Below are 21,640 nucleotides of genomic sequence, written 5' to 3'. Positions count from 1 at the left end.
CAGTGAACATCCGCTTACTAATTGACGAGCATGGCGTCAGCGCGCACAGGCAAGCGTGAACTAATCTCACTCGATGACCGCAAACACTCGCTGTCACAACGCTAGCGTGATGAGCGCCGGCAGCGGGTAGCGAACGCTACGTGTTGTCCCTCGCTTCGACCAATGTCTCCGAAACTTGAGATTACGCGACCTTAAACACTAGGCGCACATGAAGCGATCTCAGCTCGCCAAACTTTTGCTCCCGTCGCAGATTACCTTCAAAATATGGCGCGTGGACCGTGCATGCGCGCAGCCGCGCCATTAGCCACGGTCGGGCTCGAGGAGGAGACGCATTCTCGCCTGCTACCCCCCTAGCTCGCGCTTGATCACGCGACCTCCAACATTGGGCGCGCGGAAAGACTGCGCGCATCAAGGCACTCATCCTCCTCGGCTCACCCTTGCACCCATAGCATACGGCGCGCGGAGCACGATTTAATCGCACTTGGATTTTACACAGAACATAATGGCGACGGAGAAAATTCGTATGGAGTGTCGAATATAATTTCTGTTGCAATAAGTCGTGGCGAAATTATACACTTACCCGGAGAGTAGTGAAAGTCGGTCGTGGACGCTAGACGCTGCGGTGTATCAGCCCAATTCGGTCAACTACTCTTTGATTGACGAACTCGTAACCTTGCACTTGTCCCGGCCGGCGCGAATGATGAGCTGTAGATATACCACAGGTCTGCGACTGATTGTTGTCTTATCCCATAGCGCTGGTGTGCCTGCTTCATCAGCCCGACGAAACGTCGAAACCGTATATTTTTACCTTGAGTAGCGGCCGAGGGCTACCGAAACGCGCCTAGTACATCAACTCAACACCATCATGACTGGGCTCGCAACCACGGCTCAGTAAGTTTCACTTTTCGCTTCCGTGGATTTAGTCAGATACTTTTTTACCTAGAGTTCGCCGCTTTCTTTGTAGTTGGATATTGGTGCTCGATGCGCTGCTCCTGTGATAGGTACTTTGATAACTTTTCAATTCATGTCTCGCGCCCGATGAACACTAAAATTCGAAGTGCTTTCAGTTTCGTAACTCGTAATTCGAAGATAGTAACCGTTGCTTCAAAGTACTTGCGGTTTCGTCCGCTTCCGAGTTTCTCCGGAAGTGGTAGAGAACACAGAGAGCACTTGAAAGAGATGTGCGAGAGGTGGAGAAAGATAAAAAAGCGTCGTGATGTGGCACGGTGACATTGTGGTACGTTACGTGGTTTAAGTTTCAGTTTCGCTTTCTGGCACTTTTGAGAGGGCGCTGAGATACTTCCGGTTTCGCCCACTGCTTTCGGTTTTTCTTTCGTCTCTACGGCGGAAGTAGCGGAGGGAGGGAGATAACGGCAGTTTGCAGGGGCCGCTGCTCCACGGGTTCCTGCTCAGCTCCATCAGTCTGCCATACCGTTTACAGTCGTCGGCGGAACACGTTACGAAAACAGCACACGCGCGCCGTCGCATCTAGCGGCCGGGATGCCTGCTCAAGAGCACGGCGCCAGAGGAGCGCAGCGCTCGTGAAATTGCCTTCCGCTGGATGTTGTACGGGGCTTGCTCGAATAGCGGCGGTCACCGGAGCATCAGAACCCGCTTGCCGAAGGCGAGTCGAGAAGTGGCAAAGAGACACTAGCAACGTGTCGTGCGATCGTCGAACGCTGCCTGCTGCGCGGAGGGTACGGAGCACGCATGCAGACGCCCGGCTCCAGTTGGGACAACTTACTTAGAAACAGTTGCAGCCTTCGAAGGTGAGTACATGTGCGCGACCTTGTCGGAGTCCTCAAAGCATGCGGTGACTCGGTTGAATCAACATTTTGCCGCTGCTGCCGTGCTGATGTGCGTGTGTACTTACAGCGACCGCTGCGAGCTTTCGGCGCAGACGCGCGCCCGTCTCGGATACGCAAGCAAGCGCGCGTGGCGCGGTGAGGACGGTTTACTATTTGCGGACGCCTGCTCCAGATAGATTGCGTTAATGTTGCTCGCTCAGAAAATAGCGCGCTGCGACGAGTAGGTGACTACACATTTCTCTCTGCTTCTGCGTTCCTCTCTAATCATTGTTGTCGTGTTGCGCGTAAGTAAAAATCGTAGTTCTCTCTTTTTTTTTTTTTTTTTCGTTCGCACTTGTGGAGGCCGGTCCATCAGTTAGTTAACCATGCAGGCATATATTACTTCTTTTCATTTGTGGCTTGCTTAACACAAATCTAGTTTCGAAAACACGCCCCCTTAGCGATGCAATGTACGCATATATGCCATATACGTCTCACAATTCTGACAAGCTTGTTGCAGGATTCTGATCCGCAGTTGCACGCAGTGTCTTCCTAACTCAACCATTTAGCATTTCGTTCAAAGCAGCACGAGATAGGCTAGCTATTCATTTTTGCTGGTCATCGGCGCAAAATATATATCCAACCTATATACGTGCATGCCGCAAAGCGTCATTAAACCAAATGATACTAGTGTAGTCAAATTTAACTATCGCACAATAAAAATATCTGTCATTGCAATACTGAAAGAGCAGCGAAGTTTTCGCTTTATCGATAATTTCGTTAGACTTGGATTTTTGTGAAGTGCACTGCTTTAGACTGAAATATAGCAGTTTGTGAAACTGGTTGTCACGGTCAAAGCAAACGCACGCAGAGGGGAAGGAAGGTCCCTAAGAGGGCCGAATTATCATTATAGTATTTTGTATTTTCTTTCAACATCACATATCAGATATGTTTCGTTGTTATATGTTTCGTTGTTAAAATGTACGTAAACTTCACCTAGTATAAAGGTAACTGTAGTATTTTTATGCGAAAAGAAAAAGAAGACGTTCAATACGACGTCATTTTCCCGAACCTGGAAAGCGACGCGTTAGCATGCAGTCAGTAGTCGGTACGCTGTAGCAAAGTAATAATCCTTTGGTCGAGGTTCCAGCCATGTTTTCACTCCAGTGATGTAGACGAGCTTGTGATGAAGGGGGTGTACATAGCCGTCCAGAGTGAGATGCTTTCTTTACTGAAGGCTAGAAAAGTGTTCCGTCCAATTAAAGTTTGCTTCTTTCCCTATTTCTTTTACCTGTTGTTGTTGGCACAGCGTTCTTTTTTTTTATATGTTCTCATCGATGCTCACAATCTGTTACGTAGCTCACACTTCGCTTATTTGGCACGTGCTAGGTAGTTCGCGCAATCGCAAGACGCCAGCGGTCATTGACATCTGGAAAGCAGAGGCGAATTGTTACATCTGCAGCAAAATGCACGGTGGGCCCAAATAAGGCATAGAAGATAGATGTATCTCCACGGATGGACAATGACGCCTAAAGGTTTCGCCTGCATAGTACTTAAGGTGACTTCCTCTACGCAAACGGTGATGAGATGGGCGAGTTTCGAGAGTATAACGTATTTAATAGTCGTAAAAGATGGTTCGTGGAAAGAGTCTGAAAGCGTTCGGGTGCATGTGGGGTTCAAAAGTAGCAGCTCTGACTCGAACAAATGTTCCGGGTTCGATCAATGGTAGTATCAGATGCATTTGGGTTTTAGGCCTCGCCAATTGGTTGTAATCTAGCAAAGACATCATGACCTTCTTGCTTTTCGACAGTGTGAAAGAGCGCATTTTTAAGCAGGTACTCTGAACAATTCTGGCGTGCTCCGTCGTGCAAAGGAGTGCGCGCATGCGCAAAAAGGTATGCCAGAGAGCTTATATGGAGCAAGCGTTATTCCGCCCGTGCAACGTTCGCTTGGCTTCGCCTCTACGCATATCACTATACCGGAAAGCTAACTTTACAATTTTGCAACTGAGGTGTCGTTGGTTGCGTGCGTTGCCGTCTACGGACTCGGTTACGATTTACCCGCTATAATAAGGATGATGTTGAATTTATATTTGCGTTTTTTAAAATTATGGCACGACTCTGATACATGTAAGAATAAAGTTTATGAATATATTTGTACGGCGCAGTGCGTGATGAAGTTGAAGTGTACCAGGGGCTTGTAATGCTGCGACGGAGACCATTTGGTGCAACATCGTGGCTAGAAGGGCAGCTTCGTAGCGTAACCAAGGGCAAGTTAGCAAAAAATTTGGTGACGCGTGAATTCGCAAACGTCTTATTTTTCGTTTGAGCATGCAGCTTGTGCACATGTACATATAGTACATGCCTTACATGTTCAACCAGCTAGATCCGTCGCAGCATTAATAGCGTGTACTTTCGAATTCTGCGCTTGAGCCACTTGTAGCGACTTAAAATAAAACAGTTGTGAGTTCGCGCATCATCTTGTTGCTAACACGCCTTTTGCTACGCTACGAAGCAACGCGTTTATTGCCATGAAGATGCCAGGGAACGAAAAAAAAAATTACTTGGAAAATTATAACCAACGAGAAGAGCCGACCCTTCTTAACTGCTTTTATTGTACTGTTATTTATTCTCTCCTGCCGCTTTTTCTTAGGACATGCCTGCATAGATTAAAGAGCAAACGCCAGTAGCTGCTGTTATTCTGGTTGAGATTAAGTCGGAGGAGTGTCGTTTGGCAGGTCATGTAATATGCTTGACACAGACAACAGGTCTATTAATTAGATCTGCAGAATAGGTTTAATCGATGGGAAACACGCACGAAGGCTGTAGAAAGTTAGATGGAGTGACGGGAATGAGCAATTTTCGGGCACATGGTAAAGTCTGCTGTCACATATGATGTCACTGAGATGGGTATTAGATGACGACGACGACTTTATAGTCGTCGTCGTCATCATTCCATTTAAAGGTCCACTTCGGGGAGATGCTTATGATGAATGAAAGGCTTTTTGCTGCCAAAGCGCAATTAGAGCAGCGTTTCAGTATGCGCCTTGAAGGCCTTGCTGCATAATAAGCTCGTATTAACAACTAATCCCGCTCCGCAAATCAGTTTTAATAGCAGTGCTTTTATATTACAGCTCAGTTTTGACACGAAGGTGTCGACATTTTATCTTCCCCAAGGCATTTTCTTTTCCCTATCGATATCATGATACGTTCAAGTTATGATATAGCTTGAACAATTATTAGATGACCTCTTTAAGAGTGGACCCTACTCTACGTTCATTAGTATGTCTTTAGCCTGCGAGATTTCATTAAGAAATGGCATGTGGAAGATGGCGAAGTTCCGCCACTTCTGCTAGATTACTTTAAGAGAAGTGCTGAACTTATGGAACTCAACATGGCGCGATTGTCTAGTGAAAAAAAAAAATCTCACAATATATCGAAATTAATTACTTCAGCACGCACGTAACTGCGGAAGGAATTGAAGCTGCGTTTGCGCTTGATTCGTTTTAGTACAATTCGATCCCGAGACAAGTGCAAGCTTCGAACTATATTCGTCCCCAAACTCGCAGCAAAACAGATAAGCGGTAAGTGAAACATCATTTTAGAGATATGACGCCAGTCGCACGTAATATTTCTGATTATATATATATATATATATATATATATATATATATATATATATATATATATATATTCTTCAAGCACTGACTGGTTTGAATTGCGTAATTATGACGTGTTTTTTTTTTTTTTTTAGTTAGGTGAATGTACGACGCCCCCTGGAGTAAATATTTGATATGTTACCTAGTGAGTGTTTAACTATATAGCCAAGTGAACATCCGACTCTGTAATGCCACATCAGTCTTGAGCGTAATTAAGCGATTACGCGCGACCAACTGTAACTAAATAACTGAGTAAATAAGCAACCTATTAATTAGGCAGCTTAGTAACTATATAAGTAGCCGAAGAACGAAATTAAATATATAACTTTCACCACTACGCTGTATAGTGAGGTGACGTGCTTCTAGTAATACACGTTTTCTTTCGCAGCCGGTCGTCGTTGCACGAGCTGCCTTTAATTGCGAGTTCTGTCAAAATATTTCCTAAAAACTCAGTACGCAAGGAGCCTTCTTTTTTTCTTTTTCTTTTTCTTTCTTCTTCTTTTTTTTCCGAGTAGGTTCTTTCGGGTTTACTTTTGCTGATACAGAGAACCGCGAAGTACAGCGCATGTTTTCGTCTGTGGTCACAATACCAAAAAGAAAAGAAAAGGCGAATGCTGTCACGGTACTTTCACACAAAGCTTCTGTAATGGACGTAGATGCCTAGAATTTAAATCGTGTTACGTTGTGTGTCGTAACACGCGAGAACTTTTGCATTTCACCACCGGATTGAAGTCCGTATCTCTAAAGAACGCTTCTTTATTGCTGAACTGCGCCTCATTTCCAAGTCTGTCGTAATGTCATGACGAAGCATAATTCATAGTGTAACGCGCTACTTGCGTCATGCGACTTCAAGTATAAGCATGCGTGAAAGGAAACGTTTGTCGCGTAGACCTGTTTGTCTTGATGACATGTATTGATGTTTATCCCAACTGGTATATAGTGGTATAGAATTGTCTTTTTTATTCGCTTGGGTTTCCACGCGGCATAATTTCAGTACGAAATTATATATATAGGTGTATGATCGCGATAACGAACAGAGACGTACGAAGCGCTGACTTCCAACCGGTTTTTATTCGTCGGCGCGGGCGACAAGGCATTTATTTTCCTTGTCACGAATAAATCCAAAGCCAGGATGGAGCCGACAGATAGAAACACAATGTGGGATAAAAGTTGCATAAACTTGGGTAAAGTGCCTCAGACAGGCTAGTCTGCCCGACGTTTCTGTGTATACGCGGGCCTATCTTTTTCAAAGGCGGCCTTGTCTTCCTTGGCGCGTTAGCTTTAACGGGTTGGTTGGGACGTCAGCCGACCAACTCGTTACAACTGACACTCCACTGCTGCGGTTCTTTTCCGTTTATCAACATTGCAGGGTTATAATGGGCTAGTTGTGACGTCACCCTACTAACTCGTTGGAACTACATGCCTGAGCTCTACGACAAGTCTTATTGCACCAATTACAATACATCACTTAACGTCTATCATTTACTCTGGGCCGTGCTCGCAAGCTCACATAAACTCCGAACCGGACAAGCGCAAGTTTGAAGAAGCAAGCCGGAGCGAAGAACTCGCTCCGCAACGCTGGGCCGTCCAGCATGCAGGTCCACGACGCCGCCAGGAAACTCAATCTCCCGGTTCCGTCGTGGGAGACGCCCGCTCCATGAGAGCCCCAAAGCTCTCGTGGCCTGCAGGACCTTGAATAAAGTTGATTTCCTTCCTTCCGTCCTTACTTCCTTCGTTCCTTCCTTCCTTCCTTAGAACGGAAGCGCCACTGCAGCGGTTTTCTTTTCCGTTTATCAACCGTGAATGGGTTTTCGATCACCAATGAAGTCATGTTTGCTTAGCAGGAATCGTAAGTGACGCACGTTCGAGATATACGTTCGCAAAGCGTGCTACGAAATAAGTGGGCATTCCAGCTTACAGTTACAGTTACAGATTACAAATGCGCTATGTGCTCCGGGTGAAAAAAAAATTAATAATTTCAGGGGCGCTGTCTGTGCTCCAGGTTTCTTTATTATGATTATTATTGTGAACAGGGAATGGAACGTGAATGGAAATGAATCTATTGCTTATTTCTGATTTGTTTTAATTCTAATATCCTTTAGGGTGGGAACTGAAAGGCTGGAGGTGGGCGGATATCAACTATTTCAAACAGGAATCGAATGCGAATAGTATATAAGCATCGAATATCGAATATATTATCGGATATTCAAACGTATAGACGCGCATGCAGCAGGAATATTTATTTCGGTATAATTAGGCAGCACGCCTGTACTGACAAGTGCAAAATAACAAGAAAGCTTAGCTGTCAAGGACTAATTTGATCAGTTTTAAACACAAAATCGTCGTTTGTAATTAGAAAAACTACATAAATAGCCTCTCAACATTAGATCCTGGTTGCAAACAAGCTCTTCAAGAAACCATGACTGTTGTATGGCTAGCATTCCAAAAACGCTGAACAAATGGTGCCCCCCCCCCCGAATTAAGTCAATAAAAAATAAATAAATAAATAAATAAATAAATAAATAAATAAATAAATAAATAAATAAATAAATAAATAAATAAATAAATAAATAAATAAATAAATAAATACAGAAGTTGAACCAAAATTTAAGATACAAGCTGCTGAATGATTTATGTGCCCTAGATACTTGTGAAAGGGCCAGTTGCAAGGAAAACACCACTGGTTCTAGGGTAAAAGATAAAACTGCTACACGTAAAGACACACTACAAGCAAAATCAAAGGTTGCCACGTAGGCTTCTACCGAGAAACCGAAAACAAAGCTTGCATTAACCATTTTATTTCTACGTTGCTTCGAAAACTTGTGTCGTTGTCACACTTCTGATATCGATTTTTTTTTTTTTTTTTAACAGATGGAGAACAGCAACCAGACTTCAACAGTCGGTTGTTCCGAAATATTTAGATAGTTTCGAATATTCGAAATACCGAATAGTTCCTTTTCGAATACGAATCGAGTACTACGCACTAACTATTCGTACTCGAAACTTCGCCCTCTGGTAAAGAAAGGCACATTGAAAACGATACGGTGCGGCTTTGCCTGTGTCCTTAGCGTTGTTCCAACCCGAATATGTACAACCAACTAACCGATGTTTCCACTCTTATTTATTTATTTATTTATTTATTTATTTATTTATTTATTTATTTATTTATTTATTTATTTATTTATTTATTTATTTATTTATTTATTTATTTATTTATTTATTCTTGCATTTTGGGGTGAGGTGGAAAGATTGGGGTTGTGTATTGTTTGTATAGTATACGTTTTTGTTATTGTTACTTTCTTCCTCCCGCCAATCTGCTTCGTGGGTATGCGCCATTCATCAATAGCTAATCGTCATTTGTGATTACCCATGCACTCCGGTCAAGCCTCCATCGTGGGTACGTGCTACGGGCAATGCAAGAACTACAACGGCAGCGATAAAAAAAAGAAGAAAAATGAAAGGAAACGATCACCGGCACACAACCGAACTTCATTCATTCATTCATTCATTCATTCATTCATTCATTCATTCATTCATTCATTCATTCATTCATTCATTCATTCATTCATTCATTCATTCATTCAAATAACTTTATTGAGTGCCCTGCGATTTGGTGGGGTGGTCCTGGACCCCTCCTAGGCTTCGGCCAAGGGTTGTTGGCCCTTGGCGGCTTCCTCGGCTCGCTGGACGGCCCAGAGTTGTTGCTGCAGGTCCGAGCTGAGCAACGCAGACTCCCAGCGCGCGCGGAGGCTGTCGCTGTTTGAGGTTGCATCACTGTTATCGTGTGTTATACCCGCACATTCCCATAGGATATGCTCTAGGATGGCTCTAGAGTCGCAATGTCTGCACTTGTCAGTCGTGTATAAATCTGGGTGTATTATGTGCATGATAGCTGGACTCGGATAGGAATCTGGTTTGTAACTGCCGCCATTCGACAGACTGTTTTTTTTTTTGCTTAATTTTGGGTGAGGCGGCGGGAATGTGCGCCTCTGCAATCTATGGTGTTGTGTAATTTCGTGAAATCTGGTCATTCGATCTTCCCACTCCAACTCGTCGGTAGTCGGTGAGAGTGGGCTAATCGAGGCTCGGTCCGTAAGCTCTCGAGCCATGCGGTGCGCCGCCTCATTCCTATCGTCTGGTAGTGTGTGTGAGCGGGTGTCCAAATGAGATGGACACTTCTGTCGTGGTTATTACCTATAATTTAGGAGTCGTAGTGCCTCTGGGGAGATTAGACCGTTGGAGAAGTTTCGTACTGCCGTCTGGGAATCACTGATGATTATATCTGCGTTTGTGCTATGGCTAACGCGATAGCTATTTCCTCTGCGGTTTCTACGTGTGGCGTGTTGTCTGTAGCGCTCGTCGTGCATTTTCCCTCGTAATTTATCACCACTGATGTGTAGGCGCGCTTGTGTCTGTATCTAGCTGCGTCTACAAATATGGTGTCCTTGCTGTTACCGAATTTCTTCTGTATATCGCGTGCTCTGCTTTCCCGCCTACCGTGATGGTGGGTGGGATGCATATTCTTGGGTATAGGAGGGACGGTTATCATGCCCCTGATGTGTCTAGGTATAACTACTTTGACGTCATGTTGGTTATGATACCCTATACCCAGGCGATCCAATATTTGCCTGCCTGTTTTAGTTTTGGACAGGCGTTCATATTGTGCTATGCGTTGTGCCTCGATTAGCTCATCCAGTGTATTCTGTAGACCTAGCTACAGTAGTCTATCGTTGCTGGTGGTGATGGAGAGTCCGAATGCTTGCTTGTAGATTTTTCTGATTAAGCAGTCTAATTTGTACCCTTCTACCGAGTACCATCGTAGGTACGATGCCAACCGAGCAGCAAAAAAAAAAAAAAAAAAAAAAAACTGTTTTGGTCCCATCGTGGGCTGAGCCACCGACTTAATTTGGGGGAGCCTTCGGCTCCCCTAGATCTCAGTTCCTCAGGACTCAAATAAAGTTCTTGTCATGTCATGTTTGCTTAGAGCCCTTCAAGCGAGGGAAAATATGCTCTGCTAACGGTGGGTTGGATCGTATGCATGACAGACATTCTTAAGTGGTGAACGGCAGCTTATCGATATATCCTTGAAAAAAAGGAAAGCGTACGATAAGCGTGTTCGGCCGGTACTAAAACCTATGGCTTTGTGGACAACTCTATGATAGACGATAACCTGTTTGGTGAAAACTTGGAGGATGACAAAGAAACACGAGGAGCTAGAAAACGCGCAACGAACGACAGAACTATAAAACAAAAACGGTAGGCGACCCTAATCTTTGACTTTGGTGTCTCTTAGTGGCACTCGCACCTCGGCGTTGGTGTTCTTTAGCTTAACTTTGTGTGTGTATGTTTTGAAAGAACGACACAGACACAGAGAATAACGTCTGTAGGTCTTCTTGTGGGTAGGCGGTGCTGGGTTCGGCATTCTTCCTCGTCGACCACCTCCATGGCGAACACAACACACGAACCGAACTCGGAGGAGAAAGCGAGCGAACGTCTTTCCCCTGGTACGATATGTGGGCGAGGAGCGAGGGAGGCCGAGAAGGAAGCGCAGCGCGCGCCATCGGGCGGGGCGTAGCCCCCTAGCGAGTGGCGCACGAGGCGCACCTTACGCGCCCTCTCCGGTGCTGACGTCAGAGCATGTAAGGAGTGCGTGCGTGCGCAGCTGGTGCGAGCAAGCTAACGAACGAGCAGTTGCGCGCCGGGAGAGAAGCGAGAGAGGAGGGAGTGACGTCACATCCGCTTTGCTAGGCAGATGCTCAGTCCTTACCAGGCAACTCCTTTCCATTAATTAGCTGGTTAAATATCATGCCACCTTCTTGTGTATGACGTCATTACTTCCGCTTTCTACTTCCGGGTTTCCAGGAATTTCGCCAAAGTCGTGCTCACGCGGCGGCTCTCTAAAGTTCTGTGCTTTGGTGTGCGGTAATCAGTGACTTCTAATTAATTCGAATTATTCAAGACACTTCAGTGACTCAACTTGTAACAAAACTTATGCTCTGATATCATATCTATAATGAAACCCATGAATTTTGTACTGTACTATTGTTTTTCTATAATTTTCTGATTTATTTTGATATTTCATCTTCGGTCGTCTCGGGAGGTGAACCGGCAGTACTGCGCAAGAAAAGAGTGTCACTCGGTGCTCGTGCCCCTAAAATGGCAGGTGTAACGTTAGAAGACATATAGACGGTAAAGATTAGAGATGAATTTAATAGGTAGAAGTGGTGCTGAGCAGGTCAAATAATGAGTACAGCAGATAAACGATTGCATTTTAAAGTAACAGTGAGCGCCTAGGGAAGAGAAACGCCTCCGATTCTGGCAGATGATTAGGTGTGGTGTGATGGAATTAGAAAATTTGCAGGCATAGGAAGGAGTTGACTGATGCAACACAAGCGTGATCGGAGGAGATCGTCGGGAGATGGCCTTCGTTCTGCACTGGGCGTGAACACGACGACGACTATAACGCTTGCTTGCTTGCTTGTTTTTTTTTGGGTTTTTTTTTTGGGGGGGGGGGGGGGGGGCTCAGTGTGATAATGAAAGATTAGGCCTGACAAGAGACAGACGAGCACGGACAATCGCCTCCGCTTCTCTATCCCGTATGCTTGTTTTATTTATTTATTTATTTATTTATTTATTTTTATTGCGATAGCAATTATATGGACACTTCAACCGGATTTCTGCCGTCGGCGTCGCCGTCGTCGTCGCCATGAGGTTCCGTATAGATTCCAAGGGCGATAAAATCGTCGCCGCGCGCCGTATGCGCGAGCGAAAGCGCGCGGGGGACGCGCGCTATCACGGAGGGCGAACTCCCCCGCGCGCTATCACGGAGAGCGAACGCACGGTGGAAAGCAAACGTGACCGTCGCGCGAAAGACCGTGGAGGTATGGGAGGGAGGGAGGCGGGGCGGCGCTGTGCTCCGGAACCAAAGGCGTATCTTGCCACTCAAACTCCCACTCGAAAGCAAGAAACGGGAAGAGGGGGGGAGGGGGGCAGCTTCTCCTCTACCAACAACTTCTCCTCTGCCCTTTGCCCCGCTGTGCCGGTCGCCAGCACCGTCTTTTATCTCCACACGTCTCTGACCTTTGTATGCGCTGTGCGTTCGCCGCTCAGTTTCCGTTGAAGCGATAGACGGCGCGAATCTGCGCTTGCTGCCAGCGTTTTGACAGTCGTTGGCTGCGGTCATTCAGTGTGATCTATTCATGTTTGCTTGTGCGCGCTGACACCACGATTGTTAATTCAGTTAGTAAGCCAATGTCTCCAAGTTTATGCAGCCGATAAAACTACTATCCCTACTCTGAATAGCTCTCTACTAATTTGCTATCGCAGTCGATGCTGCGCCTTTCAGGCGAAACTGCGACATTTTTTTAATTTATTTGCGTAGTTGGTCCCTTTTATATACCCTGCATCTGCACGCGCTCTAGGAGTGCCAATAAAAGACAAATGAAATGCATTCTACCACACTGGGTCAAGAACGCATGCTGTGATAAGTGCTAGGTTCCGGCGCAAAAGCAAATATGCGACACGCTCTCCTTCCTGACGGACTTGCTGCATCGCAAGTGCGAAGCTGAAGTTCCAGCAAATATCTCCCTTCATGATGCAAGCTCGCATCCCGAATGCGTGCGCCTGCGTGAGCCGCTTCTTCGTTGACGTCTCGATATATCAGGGAGAGAATGAGGGAAAAAAAAAAGAGGAAATGTCCGGTCTGAAATACCGTTCTAGTGCAGTGCACAGAACATAGCTCTTCTGTCAGCGAGAGGAATGCCACCGCTTCGGGGGCCTTGCAGACAAGCGACCTTCTCGGCTGTCACGCTGCTTCGGGTATATCGTCTTATATACTGTACTGTCCTCGCGGCGGGTGTGACGTGGTGCGGTATAATAATCACCGATTGAGCACGCGGACGGGTATACGTGGGCGCGTGTCACGCCACGGCGTGTCTTGATTAAAACGGGCGGGGAAAATGGAGAAAGCCATTGCGAACTTTACTGATCCTCGGGCTTTCTTCATGGTGTTGGGTTACGTTTTCTTCTTCCTCTTTCTTCTTTCTTTCTTTCTTTCTTTCTTTCTTTCTTTCTTTCTTTCTTTCTTTCTTCTCTCGGTTATGCACTGAGTTAGTAGTACGCCGCTCTCACCAAACCGATTCGTGCATTCGCTCTCTCTCTCTCTTTTTCTCCGCCGCGTGTTCGAATTCTCAGCTTTCTTCGGGTTAGAATCTGCGTTCCTCGACGCGTTGATCAGCCGTCGTACTTATTTTACCTCCACATTCGAGAGCATGCACCCTCTCTGGGGCACCTCAATTCCTCGTGGATTTCAGTTCTTTCATTCCGTTTCCAACTTTCGCTCGGCACGTGTGACTTGGCCTTTTGTACTTGAGGCTCGAGCCGGATCTCTTTCCCAATCTCTTTTCGTCTCTGGGGGATTCTGCCAGGCGCAAGAGGACGAAATAGGAAGAAGCCTTGACATTTGTAAAAGTTCGCGGAGCTCTTTCGTGCGAGGCGTGTGCTGATGTCGCAGTGGTCGTGTCTGTACTGTAGAAGACTATACGAGGAGGACGCGGAAATGAGTTAAACTTAATGAGCGTGTTCGATCCCGGGCGTACGTGGCAGCCGCATTCTGATGGGGGCGGAATGCAAACACGTGCACGTGTACCGTGCATCGAGTGCACGTCCAAACTACTCCAGATGTTAAAAATTGATCCCCCGCCCACTACGGCGTGCCTCATAATCAGATCGTGGTTTTGACCCGTGAAACCTCAGAATTTAATTTATTTATTCGAACTTAATGACCATCGGTAGTCTTCTAAATATATAGTAGACGGCAGCGAGCTCTCGTCTGTAACGTACACAAAATTTGTTGGAAGGAAACGAAATTGCGATCTGACTTGAAGTATATGTTGGCGAAGTTATTGATGGTAGGTCGGCAAATGGGGTGAGGGGGGGGGGGGGGGGTGCCAGACGGCAGATTAACAAAGGAGCGCTCGGAGGTTACGGGATGTGTAAGAATTTCATCGATCGAGTGGGATTGAGAGGCACAGAAAGGCGCCTGTTTTCTGGTTCGTTTCTTGGACGGTCTGCTGGGCGGGAACCGAGTGGACTTGATGGAGTGCAGACGTCCTACCGCTACTGCTATCGCGTGCACTTTGGTGCTCGTATTTTTGTGTGAGAAGCACCAGCCATATATAATCAGAAGCCGGCGCTTGTAATGCCGGGACAATCGCCGACTTGGTCTTGCGTGGCTGTAGGCTCTCAGCTAATAGCAACATTTGGCCGAGTTGTCCTCTTTCGTATTTGAATTGAACGTTTTATTTTGATTAGGGCCCACCTGTTTCTTTGGATGCTATCACTTTCATTGTGTCACTCATCGCGTATATATATGCATTCGGATTCCGCTGATAATAATAATAATAATAATAATAATAATAATAATAATAATAATAATAATAATAATAATAATAATAATAATAATAATAATAATTATATTTGTAAACATATACATAGGAAAGAGAAAGCGAGGAGCAAGGCTGGCAACTGCCACCAGAAGGGGCATAACGCCTGCCTACACTTCAGAAAGGAGGAGACAAACATAGAAATGAAAGATAGGAAGGAATGAGGAAAGAAAGAGCGAGATGACAAACACCGGTGATAAAAAATACGCGGGAAGAACTCACGCTTTCTACAGGCTGCAGCGGGCAGCGTCATTCAGAGACGTCTCTCGACTGTTACGCCAGTAATTCAGTCCGACACACTGGTCGAGCGAAGTCGGTGCCTGAGTAGTGTGACGCAATTGTTCGTTGCGTGGTTTGATGGTCGCGTTCGCTACAAAGGGACAGCCGCTGTGGACAAATCGAACGGGGCAAATCCTGCGCACGCTCTCGTCACTTTCTCTTTCCCTCTCTCTCGACTCCCGTGAGACGATAAATACAGCGACGTGGGTTGATTTACCGTGTGCGACTGCTTTATTTGCGCGTAAACACAAAGACAGTAGAAAAAAAAGGAGGAAAGAGGATCGGTGGCAGGCACCTTACGTAACTGCCCTCTTCCCCCTCGCTGGCGTCGCCGGCGCCAGTGTATATGAACTGATTAGCTCACCAGAAACCCTTTCTTGATGTCTCGTATATAAGAACGGCGTGGCAGAGAGGCAGTCATGCGATGAGAGGTGGCTGGCTGGCGCATTGTGTAATATTATGCCGCGTCGGTCGCGACCCGCCAGCCACTGCTGCTGAATGTTGTGAGATAGAGGAGGCGAGGGCGTCGCGCGCGGGTCGCGGTTCCTGCGAGCGGCGGCCGGGTGTCGGGACGGCCGCGGGCCCAGCGCCTGGACTCGCAGGAGCCTGGATGCCGCGCACGCCGCCGGCGTGGACCGGCGACGACGAGGCGCCGCGCCGTCGCGTGCACCTTCATCCTCCGGTCCCGAGTCGCAATCCTTGGCGCGCGCGCCGCTAAAAACGGACCCGCCCCACCCCGTCTCTGAAAGAAAGGTGCGCTCTGTGAAATGGACGAGTGAGCGAGCGTCGAAGGGGTGCATCGCGCTATTTTGGAGCGGAAGGGACTTTCTTTCTCTTTCTGTATACCGCTTTCCTGTTCGCCGCTGCTTCCGCGGTGAGAATGCTTGCCGCGCTTAGTTAAGAGCGTGCCACGAGTAGGAGGGTGAAGGGAATGGAGGTGGACGATGGGCCGGGGCCGGGGCTTTGAAGAAGGCGGCGGCTCGCGCACGCTTGGCGCTGTTTTATAAAACGCTCCGCGCCGAAGAGGCTGGAGCGACGCGAAGTGCTAGCTCGCACATGCACGCCACCGCGGCTGCACGGTAACGGCCGCGCAACTTGCTTTCGCGTGATGTGTAGGGAAGAGCGAGAGGCGAGACTTTGTAGCGATGCGTGATAAACAAACAAGCTTGAGGAAGGAAACGGTGTAGATGATGTTGGCGCCGGCGGTGAGGGCAAATATTCTATTCTCGAGGAGGAAACAGAGAGAGAGAGCGGGAGAAAGTTTTACCGTTTGTTCCACTGTGTGAGCGGTGTCGGTGACATCTGCGCTCTACTCTCTATAGTGGCTGGGCCGCAGATTAGAACCCTTTGCGGGAAGGTTGAGGAGACGCACGTAGTTGAGCGAAATTTGCACTTAGCGCGCGCCACGATATAGTCACATAAGGAAGTTCGAAGGTCGCGCGTCACTTGCGTCAGCAGATCGCGAGTTGTACACAAGAAATACATTTTGCGCTGCTAACGATTCAGGCATTCCTCGCGTATATTCACCCCGGGTATGTCAAATGCACGCGGAACTGTATGAAAACGGTTTATCCTATTTACTCGCATAATGTTCGCACTCGCATAATCTCCTCATCTCCCATATTTAGCCCTCAAAATTATGATATATTTTTTCTTGAGTAGTGGTCGCACCCTTAGAAGATTGCTGCAGTGGCAGTCGTCTTTGCTTGCTCCGACGTCAGTGTCGACACCGACTCTGAATAGATCAGGCCTATGCATTTCCTGCTTGTGTAGAACCTCTCGCTCCTGTTGTTACATAGGTAAATGCTGCTTGCAAGTAATATTTTGTTTGGTTTACAGTGGCCGGCGGGAGAACCTCAATTTAAAATCACTTTGTTTCATTTTTCTATTTAGTATCGAGAACCTTCGATCGGAAAGTATTCCCCGCGTAGTTATCGGACCCCCAACTTACATCAATTTTCCGCCAAAGGAAGAGAGCGAGCATTGTGGGAGTAAATAGGTTAACCATAGTCTTGCCGCCAGCTTTCGAGAAAATTGACACTAATCTGATATAAGCCGTTGTGTCGTAACGACACCTTTTTGTCACGGATGACGAAAAGCAACCATGAAGTGTGTTTCTAATACCGGGAAGTGATATAACAATCTAGGATGCAGCGTCAACATGACAACCTACTACATGAAGTTGCATCTTCATCTCTGTTTATATATACATACAAAAGCTTTTTTTTTTTTTGCCAGTTCAAACATGAGGATATGATTGCTTTGTCCATGTACATGAAGATGTTGCTCCTGGTATCTATACTATGCTTATAAACATCGTTTTCTGACATCACGCACCAACAATTTTTCAAGTTTGGATAATTGTCCACACTTCAGTCACTTAGCTGCAGACGTATTCGTGCCAACGCTCTCGTTGTGTATAAATTCCTTCATGGGATTATTACATGCACGGACCTACCAGGTTCTGTTTTACTACGTTTTCCGCGGAAGACTACCATGGAACATATCCTTCCACGTTCCTGCCTCTTTCAGAAGATACTCGCCTCTCCACAGAATCCAAAGCCTATATGCAACAGTCATTCTCTCCATGCTGACATCTTTCAAAACGCGTTGCCTTCTTTCTGTTCCGTGCTTCGCGCTTCCTTGAGCCTTGTTTCTAGCTGCACTCATCTCCTGTCTATTCATAGTTTCTCTCTCCTTCCATATATGTCATCTCATCGAATGTGGTCATCGACTGATGTTCAGCCTCCGTTATTCATTGTGTCACCGATTGTGTGTACGTACTCTAGCTGTCTCTCAATTTTGTGTTGCTGCTGGATTGTTGCTCATTATTTACCTGTTTATCCTGCTCATTTTTCTTTTTCAATTTTTATTGTATGACTTTTGGTCGCATTTTTAGCATATTTAACAGGTCATTCTTGGAATCAGTAGTTACAGAAGCACTTAAATTTCCTTACGTGCATCCTGGGCGTGTCGACTATATCGACGCCCATATTAGTTCGCCGTCCATGTCACGTGACATTGTCACATGACGTCATCACTTGGTCATGTGACCTTGCAGCTTAAGGTTCTTTCTTCGTCACGTGACTGTCACATGACGTGATCACTTTGTCATGTGCTCGAATTGGGCAAAGTCAATTTTGAGGGTGGGCCACCCAAATTTTGGGGGTGTACCAAGTCAATTGTCAGAGTGGGCCAGTTCAGTCTTGAACGTGGGTCAACTCAATTTTTTAATTGTGCAATGTCAATTTTGGGGCTGCGCCACCCAAATTATGGGGGTGGGCGAAGTCAATTTTGGGTGTGGGCCAGGTCGTTTTTCATTGACATTGAAACGTGACGTCATCACTTGGTCACATGGGTTTTGGTACAATCGGATGTTAACGCCGGACGCTGGATTTACCGCTTCATGAGGCATATAATGTTTTCGCACTAATAATGAAATCCTGGGCGGCGGCGCGAACGTCCCTGTGACTGAACCCGAGTGTCGAAACGCTTTAAGTTGTTGTTGTTTCCTTTATCACATGAGGTACGAAACTACGAACCACGATGGAGATTGGCCAAAGTTCGCAATGTAAACAATTGAATTCATTCCTTCCCGCTAACTTAATGGTCTGTATTTCTCTGTATTAGCAATATGTAAATGGTGGTAATTATAGATAGTAAAAATGGTTTAAATGTGCTCATGCCAATTTTTGATGAAGCCACGAGATCATAAAACCATTTCAAATAATTAATAATGAGGTTAATAGGAAAAAAACTGTCAGCCCTTCCATTGGGGTGGAGATGGAAGACCAGTGAAGCTGTACTACGGTGGGAATTAAGCATTTCCAATTATGACTATTAAGATGTAATGGTGTAATTGGTTATTTGAACTATTAAAGACTGATAAATATATATGATCCGGTGGTTTTCATTTATTTAGTGACCACAGGGACCATGGCCTTATGTTCGCTACGGTACACCGCCATAGGGTGTACGGCAAAGGTTGGCGCGTTCTTCATCAACACGTCACCAACGCCGCACGCGTTTGGTGCGAACGCGGGCAAAACGCCGCCGCCGTTGACTACAGTTGTGCGCGTTGTTTGTGTGACCGCACACAACCGCTGTGAAAACGCTGGTTACGTGACGGAACGGCTAAACGCCGTTGTCGACACTCTCTGGGGAGAGGCGGGCGAGAGCCCAGAGAGAGTCGGCGGCAGAGGCCGGCAGGGCTAGTGAGCCTACATGCATGTAGGCTCTCTAGGCAGGGCTGCGCGCATGCGCCGCAGTGGGAGAGCGGGCACGCACACGCACAGTCTAGGGTGCCTCGATGCCCTCCTCGCCCACCACTCCCCTTCCACTGGGAAGTCGCGTTTGCTCTCCGCCGTGCGTTCGCTCCCCGTGAAAGCGAGCGTCCCTCACCCTCGCGCGCTTTCACTCGCACATACAGCATACGGCCAATGAGAGTTTTTTTCTATTGCCGGACGCGACGATCGAAAGGTAAGCCCTTAACAGCTTCGCTGTAAAAGGTGTTTAACGTGTCAGCAACCTCCCTGTAGCAATGATATACTCATGTACAGTCTGACATACTTCCTTTCGGGCACGACCAAGGGAGCTCGCACCAAAAGAAAAAAATATTAACTATTGAAATGGGAAGGCCAATACGCGATAAAGGTTCTTCTAAGTATGTCTTTCTCTCGGGATTGTATCATCCTCAGAAGAGGAGGAAATGTTTCAGTGATTCCACATGCCCACCGAAGCACAAAGGTTTAACGGTGCGGACCCACGCCTACTCATCTAAAGGTTTAATTGCGCTATTCGACACCGTAGAAGGGTAATCAATACTTCGAGTTGTCATGAGGGGCACGACCGGACATTCCAAGGTAACGCTAAATGTCAAATGAACGGATGACACAGCAATTGTATTTCCTGCGTTTCCTCTCTTCTTCGAAGCGGTTTACATTTAGATAGGAAGACCTATAAACGATGGTTTATTAATAGACATCTGCTTTATTGTCTGCGTTAAGTGTCATATCGGCCAGTTTTCTTTTGAATAATAATAAGGTTCGAACACTAATAAAATAAGGTCTGAATACTAATATGGTGGCTTTCTTTTTCGAATGGACGACCCTGTGTATACGTATGCGAACAACTCAACAAATCTTGCATAAGCCGCTCGCTGATCCACACGGCGTCTTTGTTGTTTACGTGCGTCCCGAGGGCGTATCCATGGCAACCCCTCTGAAAGGCTGCCGCCGCAGCTTCTTTCCTCGCGTGTCGAACTCTCGAGCAAATGCGAAGACCTCTCAACCAGCGCCAACAACACGCTCCTCTTCTCTCTGTATTTTTTTCTTCTTTTTTCTTTAAGTACACTTTGTTACCCTTTGTTTCCCCGTGTCGCCGTCCCATTTTATCACACGCCACAAACATTCGCGAGAAAAATTCGCTTCCACAAGTGTGCGGCGTGCGCGCTCGGCGTCGCGATCGAATTTATGTCGCAGGCACCCGCATCGCTGCCTTGCTTGTTCGAAACTATGTATTTACTTGTGTTGTCCGTGCTTGTACGAGCGCGACCCGAGACCTTTCTTTGTTGGCGTGCATCGCGGGCATGTTTATCGCGGAGCAGAGAAGAACGTCGCGTGTGTGAATGCTTGCTCGGGTCGAAAGGATATAGCGAGGACGATGCTGACGACAATGCGAGAACGAAAGCGCGCCTCGTTTTTGATGAGGAATTTGCGTGCGCGGCGCGCTTTGTGCGAGGACAGCGTGACTGCCGCCACGAATTGTGAGAAATGGAATGTAAGCGGGACATTTCGTGAGACAAAAATAGAGCTAATTTCAGCAAATTTACTCGCACTAATGCGGTGTATGTGTCGGGTATATATATATATACGGTACGAATGCGTCGCACATGCATTATAGGCATTGCCAAGTAATGACCACCAGCTTACCGCTATCCTTGGAAACAAAAGTGCGCAATCGTTGCATTCTACCGGTACTCACGCATGGGGAAGAAACTTCGAGATTAACAAGGAAGCTTGAGACGCCAAGGGTGATGGAACTCAAAGTGATAACCGTAGCGTTAAGAGACAGGAAGGCAGTGGTGTGGATTAGGGAGCAAACCTGGGGTCTATGGTTGACATTAGGAGAAAGAAATTGAGTTGGGCAGGACATGTAATGCGTAGGGCATATATATAACTGATGGTAGTTCTAGAATGGGTACCAAGAGAAGGGAAGCAATTATCGATGACGGCAGAGAACAAGGTGGTGTGATAAAATTAGGAATTTTCAAGGCACGAGATGGGCTCAGCTGGCACGAGGCAGGGGTAATCGGAGATGGTTGCGAGAGGCCTTCGTCTTGCAGTGAACATAAATAGAATGATGCTGATGATGCCGATGATTCGCACGAAGAAATCGTGCGTACTCCTGCGACAAGGAAATCACCTTCACTGTTGTAATTCAATTTCGTGTGTATTGCGGCAAGACGAAGGCCT

General features: G+C 46.6%; 1 protein-coding gene across 5 annotated transcripts in view; it reads left to right on the top strand.

Moving 5' to 3' along the window:
- The first annotated feature begins 1,375 nt into the window (after window positions 1–1,375).
- The window catches only part of LOC119442180 (uncharacterized), an 88,521-nt gene continuing 68,256 nt past the window's right edge, over window positions 1,376–21,640 (top strand). For 4 of the 5 annotated variants that reach the window (XM_049661942.1, XM_049661939.1, XM_037706945.2 and 1 more), the window contains exon 1: window positions 1,376–1,769. The gene's annotated coding sequence lies outside the window, so the exon portion shown is untranslated. Of the gene's footprint in view, window positions 1,770–4,788; window positions 5,371–21,640 lie in introns of those variants that run through there. The other variant, XM_049661940.1, reaches the window with a different exon arrangement.

The sequence above is a fragment of the Dermacentor silvarum genome, chromosome 2 (genome assembly GCF_013339745.2).
Source record: "Dermacentor silvarum isolate Dsil-2018 chromosome 2, BIME_Dsil_1.4, whole genome shotgun sequence".
Taxonomy (NCBI): Eukaryota; Metazoa; Arthropoda; class Arachnida; order Ixodida; family Ixodidae; genus Dermacentor; species Dermacentor silvarum.
Note: the sequence above shows the minus strand (reverse complement) of the source record. Positions and strands in the feature narration are given on the sequence as shown.